This window comes from Corvus moneduloides, chromosome 3, assembly GCF_009650955.1.
Source record: "Corvus moneduloides isolate bCorMon1 chromosome 3, bCorMon1.pri, whole genome shotgun sequence".
Classification (NCBI taxonomy): Eukaryota; Metazoa; Chordata; class Aves; order Passeriformes; family Corvidae; genus Corvus; species Corvus moneduloides.
This window is the reverse complement of record NC_045478.1, coordinates 96,003,304-96,031,098: the sequence shown is the minus strand read 5'-3', so window position 1 is coordinate 96,031,098 and position 27,795 is coordinate 96,003,304. Positions and strand designations below refer to the sequence as shown.

General features: G+C 39.5%; 1 long non-coding RNA gene across 1 annotated transcript in view; it reads right to left on the bottom strand.

Annotated features, from left to right (window-relative positions):
- Positions 1-474: 474 nt before the first annotated feature.
- Positions 475-27,795, bottom strand: part of LOC116441207 — a 44,696-nt gene continuing 17,375 nt past the window's right edge. Inside the window, exons 8-13 of the long non-coding RNA XR_004238956.1 lie at positions 24,460-24,736; positions 23,005-23,149; positions 12,650-12,734; positions 4,353-4,435; positions 4,141-4,229; positions 475-755 (exon numbers count right to left, since the gene is read on the bottom strand). This is a non-coding gene — a long non-coding RNA (uncharacterized LOC116441207). The remainder of the gene's footprint in view (positions 756-4,140; positions 4,230-4,352; positions 4,436-12,649; positions 12,735-23,004; positions 23,150-24,459; positions 24,737-27,795) is intronic.

The following is a 27,795-nucleotide window of genomic DNA, read 5'->3' as shown; positions in this document are numbered from 1 at the left end:
GTAATATGAGTTGTTGCGACAGAAACATGTAGAAACATTACAGTCCATACTTTTTTAAATACTGTAGCATAATCAACCCCAAATCAGGAGACGGATTCAGATTGGTGCTATGGTTATCACTACTTCTAAGGAGTTCTTTGTAAGGTATTTGTGAAATTATAGAGTATGGCTCTTAAAGCTAGAAAAGACCACATAGGATATTTCATGTACTTCTCTGTAGTACAACAACATAAATTCACCCAGCTGTGTATCCATTGTTTGCTAAGGCATAACAACCCCTCTTGGTTTGCAGACTTCAAGAAATGGTAAGCTCACTGTTTCTCTTCATAATTTGTTCCAGTGGCTGTTAACTTCATTGTTAGCAACTGAGGAGTAACAGTAATCTAGGTGGCAAGCAAAAAATACTGGGAATAGCACTACCTGTTTAAACAATGATATTCAATATAATTAACGTTCTTTTTGCCAGGTCTGTTCATTGTAAAAGCAACAAGGATTTAAGATTTTTTTTTTTTTTTAAGCAAACTTTTTGCATTTGTTTCTCATTCATTCATGTTTCTAGAAGCTTTTAAAGTTTGGAGGCAAATCCATGTTCTGGTTTCCATCTCCATAGGCCACAATGCTCTCAAACAATGACTGGTACTTTCTTCTGTAGATTTCTGTGATTTCCGTGCAGCTTTTTTTCAGGATAGAATGGAAGCCGCCTTCTCACAATGAAATTATTCCCATACGGACTCATAGCTGAAAGTTCACGAGAACTGCACATGCACAAAAAAGGAAGAAGAAATGTGAATACTCTTTGGGATGTCACAGAACACATTTCCAGATAAAATAATAGTCTGCATTTTTGCCAGTCTTTCCACCTTCAACGTATTGGACGTGTATTCATCATCAGATATTAAATATCATAAGCATTATTTTACTAAGGTCCAGCTTGACCATCACTGTCAGATTTAGCTGCTGCAGTTCCAGGGGCGATAAAAACTGTTGTGTATGACTGACAGACTCTTTAGTGCATCCGACTTTGACAAGTACATTGGCAGTAGCATTCTTGGAAATCTCAATCCCTGGAAGAGAAGTAGGATACTGAAAGAGTGTGTGGCACAAAGGCTGTCTGCTACCATATATTAAGACCGGGTGGTCTTGATGGGTGGGCTACAACCCCCTTATCTGCCCTCCCTCTGCAAATCTGTACTTACTTTGAAGCTTTACCCTTACAAGTTCTGAGTCCTTTATTAGAAGCTGAGGCTCAGCAGCACAGAGGATTAGCCTTTATTGTCTCACTCATGGCCAGGCCTGTCTGAAGGTCCTTTTCTTCTGTAAGAAGTGGTTATTGACAGCAGAAGTCCTGTGGAGGATAACTCCCAGAATACATCTGTACATGGCAATGGACCATGGTGCAGTGACTCCTGAGCAAACCTGACAGCTGAGATAGTCCTGGAGCCCTGTGCAGAGAAGCTGCTAAGGTCCCAGAGGAGACTCTGCTGTGTTTATATGGCCCTGCACCCAAGTAGTCAGCCCTAGCTCTAGTTCAGAGTCACCTTGATACAGCTCTACCAGCTCAATGCCCATCTCACCATGACTACGGCAAGCCACGGCCAGGAACTGCCCACTGCAGGGGATTGTTACAGCAATCAGCACTTCAGAAATGGATGCACAATAAAGACATAAAGAAAGCAAGAATGTACTTCAAAGTTTCATGTTTACCATCTGTTACACTGGCTAAGAGGGAAGCCTAAGTTTGATTGATTTGATCAAACTAAGCAATTCAAGCATCTTCTCCCTTATTTTAGGCCAAAGAAAAATGTAGCAATGCAGAAGCAGACGATAAATCAAAACCAGAAAAATAGAAATTAAAGCTCAGTTCTGGCCTTTCATCTTTATTACCCTTCTTTATGTGCATATGGTAGGTGTTCAATTCTTTCCAAGTCCGTATGATATTCCCTTGTGCTTCAGGAGCTCTAGAGCTGTAGTTGTCTATAAAAAGGCAACCTAACAGTTTCCTGTGACTGAGAGTTGAATGTGTTATTTGTTACCAGCTGGTTCATGGATAGCTTGAGTCCAAGTCTTGGCTTTAAGTGATCAAACTGACTTTAAACCACTCACTCACGGGGTGCATTTATGTATAGAGAGAATTCTGTTGCAATATTTTATTTCTGAATTATGCCAGATGACTTTTTTTTCCTAAACCAATATTAAAACCAGAATCTATAATATGCCAAACGCAGACTGCATTTTTTGGAAATCTGATACCAAACGTAACAGTAAATGAACCCTTCTGAAAGGTTAAAGTTGCTTTCATATAAAACATTTTCTACCAGGAAATGGAAGCAGAATGTTGAACTAAGCATTTAACTTGAAAGAACTGTGCACAGACTCCAATGGTTGCATTATCCTTTCAAATAAAAAAAGCAAAAGTTTTTTTATGAGCATACATAGTTCTAGCTTCATAAAAAGGGTGTTATGGTGACAAGGCAAAATGAATCCCAGTATTTTGGATGCTTCTTTTAACCTTCTGAGAGAAGGTCATTAACTATTTTTTTCACAATATGGTTAAATTCATCTAATAGTTCTGCTCCCTTCACTTCCCCTGCATCCTTTCCTCCCTGACAGGCAGGTCCATTCCTTCCCTTCCACTTTCTGATTTTCACATGGCTCCTCGATGAATGTAATTGGATTACTAAACCAACAGAAAGCTATTCATGTTTTTATTTTGCTGAATTGGTTTCCAACCAGCTGGCAAGGTGAACCAGCTCTAGGGGTTATACAAAAATTAGAGCTGGTGCACAAGCAATGGTTGAGAACAGCACTCAAGATTTTCTTGGGAGACCTAAAACCCTTAAAGTACCTGTTCTAAATAATGTGACTGCCTCTTAAAAATACACTTCCTGTTTGAGATGGTGGACCTGTTGCAGTAGATTCTGCAAGAAACTGATGAATGAAAGTAATCATACCAGATCTGCCAGTTACAGAGACAACAAAGATTAATGGCAAACATACACCATGGGGTGGTTGCCCATTCTCAGGAGCAAACATTCCTGCATGAGGGCGCTGACCTCATGACACATCTTTATAGAAAGCAATCAAAAAGTGTCTGTTTCTTGGGCACAATCTTCTGCTTTGGGGGGAAATAAAAAAATGCCAACTTTATACAGTTTCCTTGAACAATGATTTTGATTCTGTGATCATTCAGGAAGGGAAGAAGCCATCCAAATGAGCTTGACACATTGAGCCACTGCTGATTTGCCAGATTCCAGTGTCCTCAAGTGTAACACAGCATTATTATTCAGTGTTCTGTATTTAAAATCAGAAGTGATTTAATCTGGCTCTCTGCCATACCACTTGCTGACATGTTGACACCATGAAAATAATGCACAGCTCTGTGACCACACTACTTTCATGCCTCATACCGGGAGAAACAGACAACGCCTGCTATTATTATTAGCCACATCTTAGATACCTTGGAAACATGAAAAATTAACATCAAAATTATTTCAAACATTTGTAGTCTCCAGCCCCAAACTTTTCATTACAACTCAAAAGGAACCTGTGCATCCACTGTGATTAAAACCAGAGATTGTTGATTTACATCTCACATCCTTTAAAAGTCACCCTTCTAAGATTGTTTATAAATAACTGAGTTTGTTAACTGACATAGGAACACTGGCAAGACTTTTCTCTGTTAACTGAAAAGGCTACCACTTTAGGAGAAACCTCAAAATGCAACAAAAACGCAGTTCTAGACTGCAAAATTTGAAATAATTTATATCAGACATTGCTCTCTGCTAACAGTACCCAGTCTACTTCTACTCTTCAATCATTTCAAAAGGTAAACCTACCAATGCCATCACAGCACGCTTGTCAAACCAAAGTGAAATTGTGGTTTTCACTGGGGAACACCGTAAAGCAAAAATAGCACATTTAATATGCTACCTCCTCCTTACATGACAGTTTTTTATCATCTAAATATCATGCAACCTCAGTCATATTGAGGGCAGACAGCAATATATGCTGCTTTTCACAGGACATTTAACAAGACTGGAAGTTAACATCTGTATCACCTGTACCCAGCTATTGTTTCATACACTCACCCCTTCAATCCTCTGACTACCAAGCAGAGAAAGGGGCTGGTTATATTTTTACCTTTTTGCAGTTTACAATAATACAAAAATTGCTCTTCTTCATTTCCCTGGGCCTATGTTGTCAGAGCAGGACTGTGATGTGCTTTCTTCCTGTGAAGACACACAGGAGTAACTATTAAGTCAGGAGAGACAACAGAATACAACAATGAGAAACAGAAAGCAAGTCTTTATAGGTTAGAAGTTGGGGTGGCTGTGTTATTGTGGAGAACTCACCTCAATCCTCACTCTGTGGCCATCACTCATGAAATGCACCTATATGGTTATGCATTTGCCTACTGACTTTAGATTCCCAAAGCCTGAAATAAAAGAATATCTGGCTCAAAACCACTGAACTGTGCAACTGGATCATAGCTTCTCAGGGAAAAACAGATGTACGCATCAAAATGCCTTGCCCAAATAAATTCCTTTAGAAACTTTGGAACACAGCAAGCATAAAAAAGAAAGGGAGGGGTTCTTTTCTTTTTCTGCTCCTATGAGACCGTCAGAGCACACAGAAATTTGGTTTATTTCTGTTCAAGGATGAATACATTGGACAACATTCTGTACTTGTCCACATTGTTCAAAAGGATCAACATTTTGAGAGTCCCAAACCAAGACCAATTCTTTCTGTTTTCTCCATTAAGAAGACCAGGAATCTTGTGGTCTCTTTTCAAAGGAATGTCTTTGTCCAGAATCTTGCCTCAGAGATTTATTTTCACTATATTATTTAGAACAGAAAAGAACACTGGAATGACTTCCTCATTTCTTTAGCAAATCTGTTCTTAATCTACTTTATTCCAAGCATTTTATAGACAGTTTCTTACATGGTGTTCTACTCTGAGGTTCTGTAATTACACGCACAGTGGTCAAACTTTCTCTTGACCAGAAAAGACTGGCTGTAATTCCAGTAAATTGAAAGGAAAAGTTTGGGGAAAGAGTAGGTTGCTTGAGAAGACAACTTAGTGCTTAAGATGTGATTTCTGTTCTAACAGCTTCTCTGGGTAATGGAGTTGCCCCTCACAGAGTACTGACAAAACCTGTCTTGTGGAAGTTTTCTACAGTTTTTGTTTTGCCTGGGGTTTGGATTTCACAAGGCTAACTAGATTGCCCTTGTCTAGGAAACCCCGGGGGTGAAGCCAGATGGTGTCTGTGTGCAAACTGCAAAGATTGAAAATGGGGAAAGGATGGTGGCTGAAAACCAGGGAATAAAAACAACTGAACTAGATGAGTAGGTAAAGTACAACAAGTTAACAAGAAGTTATGAAGTGACATGACAAGGGTAATGAAGTGCACTTTTCACAGACAAAAATGTGAATATTTTGAGGGGAATGTCAAATGTATTTGGGCCTTTTTTCTAAAGTATTCGAAGCTTCCTTCAGCAAGGTTTTCTCTCTTCCTACTCAATGAATTCTTTTAAGAATTCTGTTAGCTACAGAAAATTCCTCTAAATTCTTGTTACTAGATATACACCTCTATATGCAAGAATAAGTTATTCCAAACAAGTCCAGTACTAGACAAGTAGCAAGTAAAAATAGCACAACTTGCACATTCTTACTAAGAGCTAGCTCAGCAGTTAGCAGCACTGCCTGAACAGTCAATTATAAAAGCTCTTGTTTTGTGATATCCTGATTTGACTATTTCCTCTACCAAAATGTCCTATTTCAGTGACTTAAAATGCCTCAGGTCAGTCTCACATTTTGTGCAGCTGAAAGTGCATGCACACTGAAAGAGCAGATTCTGGGTTAACGTGAGATATTAAGAACAGCAATGAGTCTCTTCGGAGGAAATGGTGCAGTCTTCCTGTCATCGTGGTTTCTTGACGGTGAAGGGGGAAGGAACAAGGAAAATAGAGACTCTTACACATTTAAAGGCAAGTTTTCTGATGGTGAGTGTTTCTAGAATTTTATCAGATGTCCATATTTACAAACTCGAGCACATGTAGTTTCACAGGAACATTCAAAAGGGAAAAGAGAGGAGATGATCAGCACAGGCACGACCTACTTCCGGTGTTGGTAGAGAAGGGTGTGCTGGCCACCAGGCCAGGCTGGTAGGGCAGCAGTGAGAGCTGTGGCACACAGCTGGGCACGCCATCACTGCTGTGGCAATAAGCTGGGTGGAAGGGCACAAAATGCACATATGTACCTGAGCCCAATCAGAGCCCAGGGGCAGTTCATTTCCTTACTTCTAAGTTGTGTCATTTGTAGAGAAGTTCCAAGTGACACCCAGAAATAGCATTCTTTTAGTACACATTAATGATTATTGTCCTACCCATACAGCATTTTGAAAATTTTCTGTGATAAGCAGTGCTAGATTTTTTAAATTTTCTACTGCCAACATTTTGGCTCACTTCTAAAAAGCATGCACAATTCCACACAGGTGAATCTCTGCTTGATTGTTTACAGTTCCAGTGTTATACCCTTACATATCTGTTCTCTTTGGCTAATGTGGCTTGACGATTTCACTCTGTGATTTCCCTTTTCAATTGTATGCATCAGATAGCAGATATTCATACTTCCCGTCCCTACATCATGTGACACATTTTCATAATGCAGAGTGATAACATGGCAGACCTACTCTTGAGAAGAATTAGCCTTGGTCTACTCTACAGCATATCTTAGAAATTAGCACTAATTTTTACAGTATAAATTAGGGAATGCAAGGTATTTACAGCTTGAAAATATTGAATTCTGCGTTACACTGCTGTAGAAACTCGGTACTCTGTCTGAAGATTCATTTGTTATTTAAGTCTAATTCTATTTCTGAAACAGCCTCTTTAAAACTGTATCTGCTTCATCTCTGTGCCAGCCTGGTCTCTCTGATATGACTGATGCTTTGGAAGACATTGCCCTGAAAGGACACTACGCTTGCAGCAGAGCACTTGAAAGCCAGCGAACCTCCATCCATCTTCTCCTTTATGGCATGTGCTGGGATAAACAATGGGGAAATCAGACACTTACTGAGGCTGCATGGAAAAGTGGTGAAGCAGAGTTTCACTGAAAACTTGGTGAGGGTGCGAGGTTACAATTTTGAAGGTGTTCAGTGTTCCAGCCAGATGTATACTTAGCTTTCTGTAAAGAGCTTAGCTACCTTAAATCTGCTTACTTCAGCTCAAGGTGACTGCTTTCAAATTCCTCAAAATTGCAAGAGACCACTACTTGAATGTTAAGGTTAAAAATATGAACCTTTAAAAATCTGAGCCCTTAAAAATCTGAACCTCAGCTTTTGATGAGCAGTAGTCTCAGTCTGCCAGCTCAATACAGTCTTGAACTCTCCACTGTATGAATGCTACCTGCCTACCCACTAGAAGTAGGTCATTATCATCCATCTGAACAGTAACTCAGAAGTAATGAATGGGAACAATCCCTCTCGGCCTGTACTTGAAGTTGTGATATAGAGGTAAAAAGCTAACCATGCCTTTATAACCTTATTATCCTAACTCTCCAGTCTTACCAGCCTTCATACCTCTAATTAAGCATGCAAAAAATAAATACCTTACTGACAGTTTGTCCTCAGGCTTGGTATGAGTAATCTGACTACATCTGGAAAATTGCTATAAAAAAAGATGTTGTGAAACAATTTTTCATTCTAAGATATTTTTTTTTCTAAATATAACAATTTTTTAAATTAAAAAAATATAACAACATTCTAAGCCAGAGTCACTGTGTCTGAAAGTAGAGCAAAACCTACACACTCCAGTTACAATAAAGAAAAATTTTTAAAAGATGTTAGCAATATTTTTTAAAAGGCAGAAGTATTTGTGTTTTTAAGATCATATCGGTGAAAGATCTAGCAAGCCAAAGTGCTTTCCTTTTCCATTCCAACTAAATCATACACTATTTGGGGTAGAAATTTGGCAGGAAACTCTGTTGTATTATCCCTACATTGTGGCTGGACTGATTTCTTTATCCTTTTTTGATAGATGGATGTCTAGCTGAGCCCTGAATATCCTCAGCAGTGCTGATTCCAAAGCTTCATTTGGCAGCTGGTTTCCTTGGCTATGATTCTCACATTTATAAACTTTTCCCTGATATATAATTCTAAATTTTTCCTCACAATGCTTAGAGCCACTTCCTGCTTGCTCGCTTTCTTAACTAGTGAGAATAATCAAATATTATCTCTTTTTCATTTACTTTCTGCTGCAGGCAATAAGAAGTCACTTTAAACTTCCGGGAATTAACATGATTGGATTAATCTCAACATCATACCATGGGCCTTATTTTGCAAGCCTACCATCAATTTTCTTACATAGCTCAAGATTTAGACAACTTTTTAAAACAAGTATCTAAAACCAGTTACAGTACTTCAGCACATAACCATAAAAGACCATAAACAAGACTAAAGTTCTCCCTTCTCATTATGTATATTTCCATGGATTATGTTGTATAAATTGTTATACTCGCTGATTATGTGGACCTTTCATCATGCTAGAAAATGTAAGAGTTTGCAGAGCTGAAAAATATCAGTGCTGCAGAAAAGAATGACACTGATTGTTGAGACAACAGTTGGAGAGACTGACTCTATAGAGCAAAGAAATTACATAGCAGGTCAGTATCGGTAATGTCACTGAATTGGGAGGCTGGTGTCTTTGTAACCACTACAAGACACTTAAGTAAAGACAAGGAAGGAGAAATTTATTTCAAAGAGAATAAAGACAACTTGGAGAATAGGACAGTGGGCTGTGAACCACCACTTCTGAAAAGGAGATAATTTTAGGAGTCAATGGGGGAACCTAAAACTGGCTAAAATGCTTTGGGAAGCTGTTTCTATATTGGAAAACTACAGCAGACTGTTAGCCATGCAGCACCAAGCTGCATCACTCTAACAGTTCATGGCTGAGGACCCTGGAGTAAAGGAGGCTGAACTGCAGCCTGAATGCAGAAAATGGTAAAGTGAGCTGAGTTCTATCTTTCCTCCAAACAATTCCTACCCTACAGAACCACTAACAGTTTCTTCCTTGGTATGTGCAGAGTTTCGTACATTCCCTCCCAAGGTACCCAGCCATAGCCCTTGGCACAGTATAGAACATCTTTTCCAGATAAATTCCACTGGGTGCGTTAGAACACAGAAGTTTCTTTGGTAGACTTAGCCCTGGGTTGGATTTTCACAAAATGATCATCAAATCACAAGTATTGAGCATCTGATAGCTTCTGGCAATTCATCTAAACACATGTTCATCCTGTCTTTGAGCAACTGACTACAAGGGACTGGTCATTGCAGCTTCATGGCTCAGAAAACAGGATGAATGAATACACAGAAAGATGGATCAGGATAGTATGATTCTGGGAGTCTTTTCTGTTAAGGGGATGAGCACTTGGTTCAGACTGTGCTTGCTCAGGCTTCTGGACACATCACATTCCCATCAAACATGCTTGTATGACTAGTGGGAACTGTAGCAGAATGTGTCCCGTGCAGTCATTAGTCTAATTTGCCAAGGCATTCTCACACTACTAACCTGGTATGCATCTTTCTATTTACCATGTAATTGTTTACATTTTGTCAGTAGTTACACAGTACCAAACGTGCCAAGACCATTCAAATGTTTTTGACCATTTCTCTAGTTCAGTTCCAACCATGAAAAGTAACTCAGCCAATTCCAATTGTAAAAGAACTGCTTCATCTGGCCATTCATTCCTTGTAGTGACAATTAAATAACTTGTTTTAGAGAAGGAGTGTTATGGCCACTGAACAGAAAACTCACAATTGCCTCAGAGCTGACCTTTCCCAAGTAGCTTTTAGCCACTGTGCCATTTCCTCTGAGCTGTGAACCCTTTAACCCCTGCATGTGCATCGGGTACAGTGTGTTCAAGGAACACATAGTTCTTCTTTTCACTGTAGGACTGTCACTTTTAGGATGTGAGAAATGTGGTTGTTTTTATAAATAAAGGAAGTATGAGTAATTCTGTGAAGCCACGAAGCCCAAACTCTGCATACATACTTGTTCCAATACCTTACATCATTTTAGGTGTTGAAGTTCTGATGTTCAAAATAACATTACTAAAATTACAGTGCTTTTATGCTATCAAGTCCATCTAGAAGAATTGTTTTTCTGGCAACAAGGATAAAATTTCCCAAATCAGAATACTGTATTTGCAAGTTTTCTTTTTGTGCCTTCATCTGTCTACTTGTTAATTTGCTGCTAAGCATTACTACCACATACAAACCACCTGGCAACATTGCTCCTGTGTTGAAGAGCCACTAGATACCACCTGACACTGAGAAAAGTTTGGACTTGCTGGAATACCTGTATTTGCATTTAGATTTGCCTCTCCCACTGGATCATAACTGTAGGTTGCTGTAGGATGCCACATACCTAGATGTGTAGCTGCAACATGTAGGCTTTGATAGAAGGACAGACAAGCCTGCTCTCTGATGGAACTGTCCTCCCAGCTACAGCTGCACAGACGTGCAGTCTAGAGAAAAGCCTCTTTGAAGTCACTCCTGCACAAAATATTTGCACAGCCATCAGGACAGCAGGAAACCTTGTGCTCCTGGGCTGCTGCCTGTTATCATTCAGGTCCTATCTGCTTCAGCCACCTCCAGAAGATTGAAGCACAGGCCACATTAAGCTCAGTGAAAAGAAAAGTTGAGCACAGTGACCTTGAGGAAGAAACTAAGGACAATCTGCATCGCTAGGGCCAAACTTCTGGCCACACAAGCTATCCACCTGAGCCTTGCAAAGCAACAAGGTACCCCACTACACACCTTAGAAAGCCAACAGGTATATGGGACATCTGAGATCAATCAGCAGGAGAAGATAATCGGCTCACCACCAGTAAATAGACACATGTAGATGCTGAACCTCTCAGGCCCTGGGACAATCTGGCAGTATCAATTTCAGAGCAGATATGGGTGCCAGTACACCCTGCTGTTCCTCACTTCCTCACCAGAACACCTTGTTGGAAGGCTTAAAGTGCTCTCAGGATGGGATAGCTAACCTTCAAGTCCTACTGAGTCATGTACAGCTTATAAACAGACTCACTCCTACTTCCATATCACATCTAAGGGCAGCGATGCTTTTGAGGCCGGAATCCCTTATTAAACAAAGGGAATACTGTCAGTGCCTTTTGAGGTTCAGAAACTCTGGATCTTGCTGCCTTTAGACCAAACCAATTAACTATGATGACATTTCAGGTGTGAGAAGCTTTTTTTTTAATATGATTTGAAGATGACAGAACGTATGTTCTTAGGTGAAAGGAGAAGAATCAGGCCAATTAATTAATTTCCTGTATGCTTCTTAGTACAGCTTAGGAGAATCAAGTTCTAATTGGAATGAGGTGCCAGGGAGACCAGAAGCCTTGTTAATACAAATACCTACATAAAGTCACTAATTTAAATGAAATTTATTCTAACCCTAAGTCTGGCCATTTAAGTCTATGGTAAAACTTTCACTGACAAATATGGAAGCAGGCTGAGACCTCACAGAAACTTCTTTTAAAGAACTTCTAAACTTTCACCTCACTGCTTTAAAGCATTTTGCAAGAACATGCACTCAAATGTTTTATACAGCTGGTAAGCTAAAACATATGAGGAAGAAATAACTTGTTCTAAGCCACAGAAGAAATCTGTGTCCAAGCTAAAAATTGGACTCAGTAGTGATATCCTGTTCTTTTCACTGAGCTTTCAAGACCACAGGGCAGAAATTATGCTATCCATGAGTTAAAGCTGTTTGTCTTGTTTATGAAGAAAAGTCGCCATGATGATACTTGTAGCTCTACAGTTTCCCCTATTATAAAATGGAAGATAATTCTTATTTTAAAGCATCCATTCCAGTTTAGTTAGGCTGAGATTTAAGTGTTTAATGCAGTTTAAGTAGAGGCCATAGGAACTGTAAACAGCGTAGAGTGTTTAATCAGATCCTTTCAGCTGTAATGTTCAAATACTTAAAGGAAAAAAAAATCTGTAGACACGGCAGAAACACAGAGAAAACACTTCAAGTTTCCTTACTATTTTGCACTACAGAAATCAGAAAGACAAGTACTTCTCCTTGAAATGTTTAATAGTCTCTTTGAAAATAAAACAAAACATGTATGACTACCCAGGTGATTTTCAGCATGTGACCTCTGCTAAAGGTCAGTTCTTTGGAAAAATGATGAAATTGTGTATAAAATCGTAACACCAAAAAAAAAAAAAAAAAACACCAGCAGAAATTAGACAGTGATAAAATGGCATTGAGGCAGATTTCAGGAAATATATTTTCTTTTTCTTTTCCAGTGTTACATTCCAAGATATTTTTAAATCACAGATATTGAAAACAGATTCCCATACAATTCTTAATAAGTTACAGTAGCCACCAGTGTTAGTGGTTCCTAACATGTGGCAAAAAATATAATACTTCAAACTCAAGCCATGTCATGCTGGTATTTTACCAGCATTCCTCATGCTATTGTTACAATTCCACTAGTTTCATGGCATTTAATTCTCTCTGAATATAAGAACAGAGTATCTCCCTTTCTGATATTGGCAGCAAGCAGTATAATCATAATAACCACAGTACTTTTCATCCCACTGTCTCAAGATACTTTGATCCTTACCTCTGATTTTCGAGATGGAGAAACTCCAACTCAGAGCAACAAGGTGGCTCTCTGGAATCAGCCAGCAGTAAGGTCACTGTAGGGTCTAGAATGCAAACAAACATCGAAAATTCGAACTTCAAAAATTTTATAAAGCCTACCTGGTCTCACAGACAGAAAACTTACAATTCTAATCAGCTTGCCATGATTTGCCCCACAGTGATGCCCACATGCATCTCCAGGGCAGCATTACCTCCTCACCCTGAAGCTGGGATCACAACTGGACAGACACAGGGAGTACACAGCCGTGCAATTCCCTCAAAGGTGACAGCCTCATGGGGCATCCTGAACAGGGGCAAGTGTCCCTGGGGCACAGAAGCCAGGGAGAAGGATGCTCCCCAGAAAGATGATCCTGTGGTCCTCCCACTTGAGTCTGTACCCTTGGAGAGGAAGGGGCACAGCAATGCTCAATCTGATGTGGGCACACCCACACCAGAGCCATGACCAACCATGTCTGACATGTGGCATATGCCAGTCCTTATCCCCAGGACTGTATCAGATTCAGATGTTAGGAGTGCACACACATTGGGGCAGCATTTAAGTCTTATATTAGAAAGTATAAAATGGATTACTCCTCTGTGATACATTCATAATTATTTAATTAAACTTACTGTTTATACAAACACGTTGAAATAAATCACATTAACAAAACCTACTTGAATTTGTAAGCAACTTACATACAATATTTAATATTTTAAAACTCATCAAACGCTTCATTTAACAATTAATTAACTAGAACATTGAGATAAAAGCCTTAAAAAGAGACTTGAACTATTCATTGAATGTCAACAGAAAGAGATTCTGAAAGAGATCTTGAAAAGCTTGCTGTAAAGCTAAATCAATGTTTTTATCAGGAATCATCCCTAGTTAGCTATTAACAAACAAAGCAGAGTTACACATAAAAGTTCAAAAACAGAAGTCCTGTCATTAACATAGAATATTTTAGAAGCTGCTGCAAACTCCTTATGAGGTGCTATTTACAAAACTGGATGGGTTTTCTGTTCAAAATGGCAAATCACACACTTCCCCAAAAATTCAGTTTGGGAATGACCAAGCATGATTATAAAACTGAATGGGAAAGATGGGGGTAGGTGAAAGACATGACATCTGGGAAAGCTGGATAATAATATTTAAATATTAACATCTATTTTTTACACAAACAAAAAAAGCCAAGTCGAGTTTTTAATTTAATTTCAACCTGAATTTGTTTCTTCGGCTTTTTTCAACAGTATCACTTTTCCTTACATTCCATGAGGTTAGAGATATGAAAAAACAAACTACACATGACCAACAGTAGGGAAAGGCTCATTCCAGGACACACAGGGCTGGTTATCTGTCTCCTGCATAAAATACAATACAACAGTGGCTAGAAAACTGTTGCTGACTTAGCTGATGCAAATGTTGCAGGCAAGTTAGACATTTTGGAAAAACCTTCTTACTTTACAAGCGTTATTAATGCACTTCAGATGAAAGCTTTACTTTTCTTAAGCCAGGACAGGATTTCCTGAAGAGCATGATATGTACCTGGAAGGAAAGTTGTCTGTTTTATTTGTATTAAAATAATCTTTTAGATTAGATTTAGTGTTGGATTTAAAATTTAACATTCTGTTAAGATGATCTGATATTTGCCAAACTTCACCACCAAAGTCACAAATGCAATTACAATAATTTGACATTTCTTTTTCATGTATTACCAAGGAAATGTACAGAAATGGAACTAAGCCTAAGCTAAGGGTGCCCATTGCTCTGGCAAAAACACCGATGTCCAAGCCCAGTGTGTTTCTTTTCTTGCAAGGACGTCAGCAGTATATTTAGCACCAGGGTGGAAAGAGGGGAGGTTGGACTAAAAGACTCATATTACACTTTGCAGATCTCATATTCCCACTTTTGTGCCACTCCTGGATTTATGGCCTCATCATTTCATGGTTTGTTTTGAAGTGTTTTGACAGACAATTGCTTGTCTGCCTAAAATTCAAAACCAGCTTTAGTAAGATACACCAGATGCACAAATGAAGCCTTCCCCAGAAAATTATATTATTTTTTCAAAAGGAAGTGGTGGGTTATTTTTATTTGTTTGTTTTTAAGTCACAAAAAGCAGACAAAGTAGCAAATGAAAGAGGAAATAATTGTATATACAATAAATGTGATCATCTCTGCTGCATATATTCAGCCTAATTAAATACAGGGTTACTCTATATGAGATCAGATGAGGCCTTAGTCACACACAGAGTTAAACATAGTGGTGCTGTTGAGACACTAAAAGATGAGATATTGCTGCTGACCACAGAGGGCAAATTACAATTAAGTACACCTCTTTCTGGGAAGTTTGCCAAGGAAAAACCAGGGAGAGGTGGCCATTACTGCTGCTTTGCTTAAGCTAGAGAAAAAATGGAGATGTAGTTGCTCTGTTACCAACTGAGCACTTGCACTCAGAGTACAAAGCAAATCAGTGCTAATGAGACAAATCAGGAAACCAGCTCTGAGAAGGAGTTCAAAGCACAGAAGCAGAAATTCTTCAGCTCTCTCTGTGTTCTCAGCTTAGCACTGGGATAGCTGCACCACTGCTGGCTGTTGCTCTGGCATGGTGCTATTTTTTGCATACTTAAAAACAGAAAACCATAAACAAAAAGTACAGATGTGGAGTTACAGCAGAAGAAACAAGGGAGGTTGAAGACACAAAAACAAAGCTTGAGCAGCACATTTACTTTTGATGAAAGGGGTACCAAGAAGAGCTGAAACCATGGAGGTAGAGTGATAACAGCAGAACACAATAAAGAATATTCATATAGAGCTGAATTTCCTTAGCAGGCAAAGGAGAAGGACAGGTAACAACCTTGGCCACAGTGACTATAACGTGTAAAGGATGAAAACCCAACCTACCACTGCCCATACTGGACTCAAGATTTATTCTACTCGAGGACCCAAATTGACAGAAAGAGCATTGCTAATGGCAGGAAGATATCACGTCCTACATTGCTTCAGTACTTTGTTGCTTCCTTGCAGAGAAGCTGTGTGATTCAGCAAGAAACAGACTATTCTGACTTTTCAGTCAAGATATCTTTAGAAATTTTCTACAGGTCTTTGCTGGTAATACAGAGTACTAATTCTTCCATACTTAAGATAAAGAGGACTGACTGTCACCTGCAGCATTGACACATTCCTGCCATATTCTGTGGTGGCACCTAAGCAGAGGGGGACACTTCAGCATCAATCTCTCATGTACCATGGCAAGCAACTTACCTCCCCAAATGCATCCCTGACTGGGTAGTTTTGTTCTGGGTCCAGTGTTAGCTCCAGTTAGCCTCTCTACCATCCCGGTAGCTACAAGATTTCTTTTCTATAATTTCTCATTATATTTTCAATGTGAAAAGTCATCATTAAACGACATAAGTTAGACTATGCCCTACAAAATTCTTTAGTATATCTTTATGTCTGGATCAATGAGCCTTTACTTTTTTCTTCTTTTTTTTATGTGTGAGAAAAATCCCTTTTGGTGTAAAAAGAAAATACTGGGAGTTTCCTCTTGCATGATTTCCTGAGATCCTTGGTAACCAAAGATCATTTATATTACTGTCTCTTACCATCTCTCCGCCTCTCACAAGGCTGGGCATCCAAGTTGTACCCAACTATGGCTAATCAAACAAAAATTTCACAAGGTACAAAATAATACAGATGGAAAAGTCCAATTTGAAGCCTCAATTTCTACATAAGTTCTGCTTTGTCATTTTTGCCAAGATGAGTTGGACCTATGGGTCTTCTCTTGAGAGACTTCCCTTTTCAGTGTCACCAAAACACTGGAGCCAGCACTTCACAGGGGTCTCTGGTGCAAAGAAAGCAACGTCACAGGTGTGCTACTGAAGCCAAACTCATTCATTAGTCCAAGGTCTCCTTTTAACTCAAATACTGCTTCATAATGAATAAAAGTTTGGCACCCAAAATTTGCTTAACAGCATAAACCAATATTTCCATGTGGTTTCTATAAACTCTCAATCCAGGAACAACATTCAAGGGTTTAATTGCACAAAAGGCAACATCACCAACCTGTCACTCTGGATGACCTGTATTAACACTGAGTGTCAAATCACCTGCAAAAAACAATACCACTGTGAAAAAATAATCTGTCTTGACCTCAGTGCACATTTGTCTATGTAATGTTATCAGAAAGTTCAGAAATTTGAAACATCTCATAAATAAAGAAAGCATTAAAATCATTTGGAAGTACACAAGGAAGTGAGTGTTTCACTGTTCTTTGGCAGCAACGTTTTCCATGAGTCCTTTCCCAGCCTGACCATGCACAAGGCTGTAGGACTGAAGCAGAAACTGGTTAAAATATGCATGGGCACGTGTGTGTGTCCATGTTTATACACATGCACACACACTTCTAAGCATGTGCGAAGGAAAGAATGGGCGTAGGAAAGATTTTAAGAAAGCTTTTCTATAGGGCAAGCCTAAGGAAGTCAGGGACAACTGCTCTCAGTAAACTGATCTGAGATTAAGAAAAAAAGGAAATGGTTGCCTTTGATGAAGGAGTTTAGAATAGGTACAGCTGCATTGAGCAGGAACAGGAACTTTGTAATAAAAACACTCTGATGTGGCATTTACCCCAAAACACCGTTGAGTAAAAATAAATACACATCCACAAAGCTTGGACTATTCTGGTGCTGTTTTAATCCCTTCAGAGCATCACAACATCTGGGGTGCACTGGAAGTTAAATTTCTAGTGATTATTTAGGGTTGTTGCAACCAGTTACTGGACATTTGTGTCTTTTAGGTAGCTGCATACAATGTGAATCAATTACAGCATCTGTGAGCAACAAAGCTCTGCAGTAGCAGCCAGTCAGTTAAGGGAAATTAGTTCCCAGATCCAGGACCTACATCACACACATTCCTTGTTGGGTTCATCTCTTTTTCTTATGAAGGTTGTTTGTATGGATTGCTACTGTCCTAAAGTCACACAAACTGAAGTCCTCTTGTTCTCACTCATTTGGGCTACTTTCTTCCAGTCCAGTACAGCTGTCAGTCAGGGTGGGATCTCTTTGAGAGCAACAAATGAGCCAGATGCATAGTTCAATGGCCAGACACTTCAAGTCATAACAAGCTAGTGAAGCGAGCTAATTTTGCTTGCAAAAGAGTTAGCCTTTATTAGCCACTAATACCACTTTTTGCCCTGCATAGCCCTTTAACCAGCTGCAGCTCCATTGACATCACATTTTGGAAAGATTACTAGTGGCACGTCTGGTTATAGAAAGCTTAGAGGGCTTCCTAGAGCAGCTACCACTTATTAGGACATGAATGAACTTAATCTATCTGATGAGGAATGAACTTAAGTTACTACACTGCAGGCATTCATATGGGGTAAATATTGTCACTCAGACCACAAATTCTGCAAGACATTTTTGCCTTTTTATCATATGTTTATCACGTGTATATATGAGTAGTGTAGATCAAATTCATATTAGTAACTTAGAACTGATGGAGAACATGTACAGAATTGCATATATATATATATATATATATATATATATATTTATATATGCACTTGTGCCATGATATTTAGTCCTGGGTTTAGAGGGAGTGATGAAATTGTTGGTACTTTGTATTTTTCTATCTTCTCCACTTATATAGAACCGAGGAGAGTCAGTAGTCTGCACTCATAGACTCACTTCACATACGTTCTGCATTAATCACTAGAATTTACAAACCTTGGCTAAATCAGGTGTGATTACATTTTTTTTTTCGTATGGAAGTGTGCAGTGATACCTTACAACTTTGTGATATTGCTGTAGATTAAAAATCACAAATTAACCTGCTGATCTAGAGGATAGACAAAAGATCAAATCTGTTTTAATCAGCTATGGCACTCCCTGCACAGCAAAACAGTAGAAGCTCTTAAGACTCTAACCAGCTAAGTACAGGCAAACCCTCTTGATTTCATTTCAAAGGGTTCAAAGTCTAAGTAAAGAGCAAAATTATACTCTATTCTGCATAATGTTTAAAGAAATACAGTACAAGGAAGCTGCACAAGTTGCAATGATGAGAGGGAGAAGAGAAAAAGAATCTCAAAAAAAAAAATAGCGTGTTAAACAAACCACTTGCAAGTTTTCATTAATTTTAGTCTAGCTTTGAAGAAGAGGGAGAACAGCAAGTATTGTAGGTTCTCAGTCAAGTTATTTAGGTGGGGAATCCAAACCAGTTGCATTTTTTAGCAAATATAATCATAAAGAAGATTCACAAAGGCAACTAATGTCTAAAAGTAGTAAAAAGGCCAACAAAGGAAAGACAGGGAGATAACTTTATTTTAAGAGTTGCCTACCTCAAAAAAATCAGGGTGTGGGGCCCTGCATACTGGGAACGTGCCTCAGTCACTGGAAGTAATGGTCCTGCTGTTTCCCAAAGCACAGCAACACCATGCCTCTCCTAGAGCAGCAAGAAGTCTCCCTACAGATGGACGGCAGTATCAGCATCATGTGATGTCTTCTATTTTAAATTTTTCTAGTCTGCTAAATAAGGAGTAGGTCCTGAAAGGATGTGTTTCTCCTGGATTATAACAGCAATAACGTACAAAAGCAATAATATGCTCTCTTATAGCTAGGACGCTTAACATACTTGAAACCTAAACTGAGTAAAAACAATGAAGAAGGTTGAATTATTTCCTTTAATGTCACTGATATTTTCTGTGGATCAGAGGCATGGTTAGCAATATTTATAACATCAACTTTTCATCATTTAGAAAACTGTAAGGAAGGCCTCCCTGGGACCAAATTGGAAATTCTGGTGAACATGTTTCAGTATGGAGCAGCTGACACATGGAATCAAACCACAATTTAGCATTCATGGGTAGAATGTATGATCACTAAAAGCATACCTGAGCAAAAAGAGGGAGCCAATCCAACCAGACTACAAGCTGTGTCAACAGAAATAATAAGTATGTGCTCCTTGACACAGGATGAGGAGGGATGTTCTCCCTCCTTCTGTCACATACCAGCACAGCTTTGATAAGAAAACTGTGGCTATATATCTTACCCATGGTTACACCAAAGAGGATTTGTCTCTGCCTTTCCTCCTGATCACATTCTACAAAGTCTACCATAATGGATTCTCACCCTGGAAGTTATCAATGAGTGCAGGTGCAATCATCCTCTTTTTGCAATTAGGCTGGTCAAGTTCCTACACAGCATTTGAACGCGCAGACCCTTAAATACTTCTCTTGTACGGAAAAGGAAAGAATCCAGCAGGAAAAATCCCAAACATCTAATGGAAATGCAATTCCTCTCCCATCTTAGCAACACCAATTCTCCTCACCAGTGCCACAAGCAATATCTACCTTTGCATTTTTATTTCACCTGTAAGCACAGAAATATCTCATGAATGCGGGGCTGGTCTTCTAACTAGCTAATTGCTTATACCACCCAAAGTAAAGCTGAAACACAGCATGACAGCTCATCTGCCAGCTCATCTGGCAGGTCTGCTGTTCCCAGTACTGGTACCACACAGAGAAGGCAAGAAGGTGAAGAAAAAGGGTTGTGCAGGAAAAGCTGCAAGAAAATACCTAGCTTGCCAATTCCGCTTGCAAACAAACAATAGCTATTAAAGGTGAAACCTGCTTTGTACAATATACAGAAAGAGAAGAAACACTTTAGAAAGGACATCTGCTGCAGAGTAGCAGGAGCAGAAATTGCCATCAAGACTGTGCAGCTGGCTAACATCACTGGTGAAAAACAAAAACAATCTTCTAGGGAAAGCAAAACAGCAACCAAACCTAACAACAGGGTTAAAACTAAAGTGAAGAGAGATAACACTTCCTATAAGTGCAACACACTTGCAACTGAGGGGAGCAGCAGAGAAGGGAAGCCATGCTGATACCATGTCCACAGAAAACTGATCCTCAGAATACATTTGCCATGTACCACAGACATAATAAGTGTCATCTGCACCGTGAGATGCTGCCAGAGATACTGATGGTCTCAGCAAGTTTCTGGATTTGATGTATCAGGAACTGAGTTGCCATTGACCCACACGGAAAGGACAAACCTGAAAGGAGGGATTAGGATTGGCACAGGCAACATGGGTTAACTTTGTACAATGCTAAAAATCAAGCTGAGATTTTTGTTTGTATTTCCTCTCTCGCCACCCTCCTGAGCTCTCATTATTAAAGAGGGAAGAACAATGTCAGATCTCACACAGAGTCAGCACGGCATGAGACAGGGAGTCTGTGCTAAAGCGATTTTATGGATATGCGATTGCAAATGAGATAAAAACTTCCCTACAACTGCAGCCCTTCTGCTTCCAAGGCATTCCCAACCTCTGGGGGTTATTGACATTTACCTAAGGACTTCTTTTCTAAATAACTAGAAAATTGCAGTGATCTGGATCTGTCATAAACAGGCAGTCATAGTCTAATGTGGGACACTGCTCAGTTAGATACCCAGGCAGTCTGCAAGAAGAGAAGCCCTGCATCTGAGGCTGGAGCAACAAGAGGGATTTTGCATTCCTGTTATCTCCTATGCAGTCAGCTCCTGGCCACAGAAAACATGCAGTTGTGCTTTAATTGGGGATTTAATTTGGAGAGATTGTAGCTACATGAAATCTCTTTAGACAGGGATCTTCCCTGCCACCTCCCACAGAAAATGAGTGTTTGGAGTTATATGTCTCAGGTCATATTAGCAGAACAATTTGGCTGTCAGTTGCAAGGATATTCAGGGGACTTATCAGACTGTAAAATACTGAAGTGTGATGACCATACAGCAAGTGCCCTCACCTGTGGCGTGCCAGACAGAAACTTTGAGTCATGAAAGCAGAAGCTGGCCATGTATGTGAGAGAGTGAGCCATGTATGCCCATCTCCAGCCCATTAAACAACCTGCCACAGCAGAGCTGGGCTGCAGCACTGGTGCAGCTTCACTTTCAGTGAGTCAAATCAGTCAGAAGCTGTTTATCCTGTTCACTGTGTATTAACTTGATGCTTATGCGACACAGGCTCTTTCATAAGTTGTTCAGCAAGGGGTTTTGGCAACGGTTTCATGTTACAAGGCTTCTTTTTATATCCCCTGCTGCCTTTTCAAGGCTCTATCCACCCATTCCTTACAACTATTAATAAAGTATCCCTTCCTCCAGCTGTCAGACCAGGCTTTACAGTCCGTTTTTAAGCTATTGTTGCATTTCTAACAATTAAGACTTCACAGCTTATGCTGGGTTTTTTTTCTCCTAAATCCAAAGTGCATTTTTAAAGGAGCTATATCAACTGACATCTTGTTCTAAAAATAGGTAATCAAAAAGATAAAACCTGATGAAATGCTTCCAGGGCTTTTTTTTTTAGTTCAACTCACTTATTTCTCGCAAACGCATTTTCTTCAGCAACACAAACTGTACTTCTCTGTATTAGCAGGAAAGAATGTGAGGGGAAAGTTAATTCTAAGCCAAGTATCCTGACAGAGCCATGCTCATGGTGTCCTTTTAGAAGGCATGTCCTCTTGCTACCCCTGCATTGGGTAGATTGACCCACACAATGGCCAGAGAAGTGGAATACATAGGTTATTTATGCTTTATAATATATATACTGTAGCTGTTACACCTATTCCACATATGGTACAGTCAGCACTGATCTCACCACCGTCTCACCAGAAGACCACATCTAAATCTTAGGTAAAGCTCTAGGGCAATTAAAAGGTTAGGGAAGAGAAATGGAGAGACAAGGTGATGTCACTGCTCAGCTTTACTTCCTTCAGCCTGCACCACGGCCAGGTACACATTCCGGTTTCCAGCACAGCAGTACCCAAATCTTGTCACCTCGATTCAGAAAACCAAAGATCAGACACTGGGACAATGAAAAGTGAACAAGGATTTTGATTGCACCCGGTTTTTTCTTCTTTTGTCTTTCCATGTCGTGTTGACAAACCACACAAACAACTGAGGTTCCCTTTCAAGGCACCCTACTCCAAAACTTCTCTGGTTTGAACCCTTAAAAAATGGAGGTGCTCAAAATAAACAATCACTTTGAATACCTTGGCCTATATCCCAGTAGGGAGTGAATCTAGTCACGTACACAACAACCTTCAAACTACACAAATATGAAGAATTAGAACAATAAAACTGCAAAAGGCAATATGGAAACAAAAACAGCATGATGCAGCAACCAAGATCATGTAGCTCTCACTTAGCTACTTAAATTGTAGTTGATCCTACTTGGTTTGTTAGTCCCTGCTGTGAGCCTAAACCCCCATTAGTTTTCTCTTCTTTGAAAACAACCCAAAACACAATTCTTACACCATCAAGTTTAAAATATGTGCATTAAGAGCAATACTCGGTGTTATGTTTTACCTGTGCTGCTTCCTTTTTCCTGTGAAGGAATCCCAGATTTCTCTTATCCACTGCTGACTTTCTCTTTCCTGTTGGCTCAGCCTTTCAGAGGAGTTGCTACCTCTGCAGTTCAGGTACCATTTTTTTATTTAATGAGAACATAAAGCTGTACAAAAAGTATATACTTGATTAGTATTATTCTTTCATCTAAGCATACTCATTCACAAAAAATAAATGCATGGCCAGAAGTAACAGGAAGCCTCAGTACTTGAACAATAAAACCACTGAAAGAAAAAGTTTTACAAGCCAGCTCTGGTGCACAGACCACAATGGAAAAACTGTTAGATTAAACTACTTTCCTTGTCTAGGATGGAAAAAGGATGAGACAAAGAAAGAATAAAATTAATCCTTGTACAACCTTATCATAATGAGAGTTGAAAAAATATGGACATTTAATCCTATAAAATACATTTTTATTCAACATTTTTTTCCTAACTTGGGATGATTACGTAAATATCAACTGTTTCATTTTGTTGGGACTTCTTAAAAGAATTTTCAATAAGAAATAAAACTTCAGGGTTATTTTGGGAAGACATTCCGATTTTTAGTATTCATGAATAGAAAAACATTGTTTCAATTTGCTGGGCTCTTTTCCTATTGCATTTTTCATGAGACCCACAGGAGTGACCGTCTGCATCCATCATCTTCTATGGGACAATGACAGCCATAATGTACCAAGTTGCCCAAAGAAAACCATGATTCTGATGCTTAGTGGCCAATACCAGTTGGCAAGCAAGCTCAGACCAGTAAAGAGACTGGGAGCAATAGGCATGCAAAATATAAATTGACTAAAGAAATACGCCACAAAAGGGAAATGCACAATTTATTCAAAACTAAATAGTCTTATAATGGAAGCACAATGTTAAAAAAATTAATTTATTTTCATAGCATGTTGATTTTTCGGAAGTTGCTTTAGAATGTCATCCTGCTGGCAAATTCCTGCCCTGTCCAGATCTGTCCCTTTCAATCCCTGGTATTTTATATTCCCTAAAAGATGATTCTGTTGTCAAAATCACCCTTGAATATGAGGCAAAAAGCAGGTTAGGGCACAACCAGTAAAGAAGCTATAGCAATATTTTCTTAAGGTCTATTCAAGAAATGCTCTGTGTTAGGGTTAGCATACAAAACTTAGACTTCTGAATATTTAGGTATCACAATGCTGTTGTAATAGAGGGAGGCAGGCCAGTTTGCTAATTAAAATATACAGAACTGGCAAAACATCCCCTAACTTCTTTGTCTGCCACTGACCTACTGCAGCCCTGCTGAAGTTATTTTAACTATATTTGAAAGGTCTTTTAGGGTACCTATTTTCTTCCACAAGATGCACAAGATGTAACTCAAGTCTGTGTAATAGTGAGGAAATCCACACTCAGAAATGGACTAGAAAAAATGGAAACAAATATAACAAATGCATACTTGATGCTGTTCTCTAGCCCTCTGCTTGATTAAATAATATGCCCTTCCTCTTGCAGTTGAATTGAGTGGTTCTTGCATCACACTGTAGGAGTTTTATCACATTGAAATTGGTTTTCCCAGCATGATTTAACATTATTTTATTTTTAAAGCAGTTTTTTAATAGAAAGTTAAAACAATCTCATGAGAGAAATTTTCACAGCAAATATTCCTCTTGGGTTTTCTCAGGTATTTTCTTCATCCAGACCAGATTGCTGCACACTTCCTCATAACACAGGAGCTGAGGAGAAGAACAAGAGAGGAAAGAGTTTACACTCTTGAAATGCCCACAGTTGTCTCAGACAACCTGGAGGCCTATCGAGGCTCAGAGCCACTGTATTTTGTAGTCAGATGAAAATGCAGCTTGAAGTTGGGCAGGAAACAAGTTTCATGAGCCCAAACCACAGATTGCATGCCTGCCTTCACCATCCAACTCACCCAGGGTTGAAATCTGGGAGACACCATTTGGGAGAGCCCACAATGGCACTTCCAATGCACAAGCTGTGTTGTCCATGGGCAAAAGGAAGGCAGGGTCTCTGAGTGCCAACATACAAAAGGAGCCTGTATGCATGAGAGCTCTTATCACTGGCAGGCTCTAGGACTTGCAAAGTCACAGCAATGAAGCCCAAAATACATATATATGCAAAACAAGCCACAAACTTTCCACCCTGATGAAAGCACAATGAGGAAAATCTTTCCGACAGATTCACAGCTGGCTTCAATCTACAGCCTAAGCATATCTAATGGGTTGCTTTTATCAGAGAAGCTCTCACAGGGTTCTGGCTGCTACTGAGGGCAGTTTGCCACTGTGCAGACCCCTCAACAAAAGTCTGAGAGGACACTGTGTACTCCCTACACAAACTGAGGCATGGGGAAATAGAGACCATCTGCTCCAAATTCTGGCCCCACTTGCACCTTTATTAAACCATTCCAGCTCCTAAGGTCTTACTCCAGCTAATGTAGCTGCCATATGATAGTATCAGAAAAATGCAAGATGCTCCTCTCAAAAAATCTTACTTCTTCTTGTATCACTCTCAGAATTAAAGGCTTCTACCCATGTGCACACAAAGTAACACCTGGTCTCAAACTCTCCTGGGTGTAACTCTGGCTTCTCTATAGAGACAAGAATTTTCTGCTGGGAAGAGGCTTAAGAGAAGCTACCACATTCAGCAAAAGCAGGACCTTTATCTTCTACAAGCTATTAAAAGAGAAAAAAGTTCAAAACACCACATACATTTATGAATATTTGCATGCTGGGGGCTTGATGAGAAGTTATTGTGTGCATGTCATGTTGTAAGTAAAAAGTACTTCAAATATATATTACTTTATTTTTCCCCCGTGGTTTACAGATTTGTCCTGGGACAATAGATGTTTACAGAGGAGGGGGATATGTCTGTGATTAAGGCGGCTTTCAGCTCTTCTTCCTACAGATACCCTGTGGATATTGCTGTACTCTCCAGAATCCAAGCTTCCACTTAAAAAACAATGAAGTTTCTAGACCATCTGGATTTGCGGAAGCAGAATGTAAACAGATGTACTGTTGTCTTATTTTAGAAGCTATAGCAAGCCAGACTGAAACAATAGCACTAAGAAATGTCAACTGCTCCCATTCATCTCAGTGGGGTGGGGTGTTAACTTTGAAGCCTAATTGTGACCACTTTAAAGTCAGCCTTTTAACCATTTCACTGCTATTACTACACCAGAAACTCCAAAGTAATGAACTTACCCAGCCTCTGTATTTGTATGCATTACTCCAAGACCTTCCATTCACTTGAAATGAGCACTGCATTACAAACGAGCTAGTTTGAATATTCTTTTACTTAAGAAGTTAGCTGAATTGTTTGCTACTGTCTTTCAAAATTAGGGTTAAAAGAAAGTCAAGGGTGAAAGGTTAGATTCATTGTTGTTGCTCTCAAAAGTGCAACACGTGGGATTTCATGCTTTTTGCTTTGATCAGGGTGCCCGGATGGCAGTTTATTTCAATAAACTGACAAACAGCTACATACAGAACTAAAAGTAATGACTAATCAAGTAACACTGCATCATCGATCAGGAGTAAAAAAAAAAAAAAAAAAAAAAAAAAACAAAACTTCCTAATGATGCTGTAGCATATACTTGCAAGAATAAAAAAGGGGAAAGAGGAAAAGGGTCTTCATTTTCAGGAAATTATAGTTGCCATTACCTTAAATCCAAGGTGTATTAGGCCTGGTTCTGAGTATACAGAGAAGCTGTCCCTCTAAAGATATTTTACATCCCATTTCCAAGAAGCTGCTGCATTCTACATCAGTGGTCACTCTGAACTCTGCATGTGAATTTTCCTCCAGGACCAGCAGTTGAAGACTAGCAGCTCTACACACACATTTTTGTAACCATTACTTCAGATGCTCTAAGAACTAATGCTGGACATTATAAGGGCAAGTTATTCTACTCTAGCTTATGTTTCTGAGCATCCAGAATCATGCTGACGTGCAGCTGAACTCTGAGTCACAGAAGTCATGGTGCTGCAGGGCATGATGGAGATGCCTGGCTGGATTTGGTGGTGCTGTTTGCCACACACCTGCTGTCTCTCTGCCCAACCAGCCCTCCTGCCCACCTCCACTGCAGGACATCTCTGCATGCCTGCCCACTGTGTCTGCCACAGGTCATGGGTGACACAGGACTGCTGCAAAGCAATATATGCACTGCATTAATACTTCTACAGTTGCATCTATACTGACAATCCTTTTAACCTGTCATCTTCTTCCTAATATAACACATATTAGGCTGAGAAGTCAACACTAACATCACCACTGCGCTACCCTGGCCATCATTAGTACATCCATGTTAGGCACCCTAACTGGATAATCCTGACATGTCTCAAGATGCCCTCATTGCATCTACAGCCACCAGCTCAGGGGAAGCAAAACAGGAAGGGCAGTACTTCAGCTACATGACAGAGCTATGGGGATGGCATCACCTTGAACCTTGAACAAGCAGCTGGGACAGGAGTAACCTCTCTAGGTCATGGAACAGCAACTGGAAGAAGGTAAGGTGGAAGGATCTGCATAAGCCATGCTATATTTACTGCAAGATACTACTTGAGCACACATTCTCACTCCTGAATAAAACTGTCTTTACATGGGAAGGCCTTAAATTGATGAGTGCTACGTGTGGTAAAGGGATAAGGTTATTTTGGTAGAAGGGGAAAATTTTCCTGCCTACACAATGCCTAGGTGTTTGTGCAAACAAAGCCCTAATTCATGCAGTGCAGGTTCTTTTGCCTGCTACAACAGACAATACCCCGACATTGTTATTAGTAAG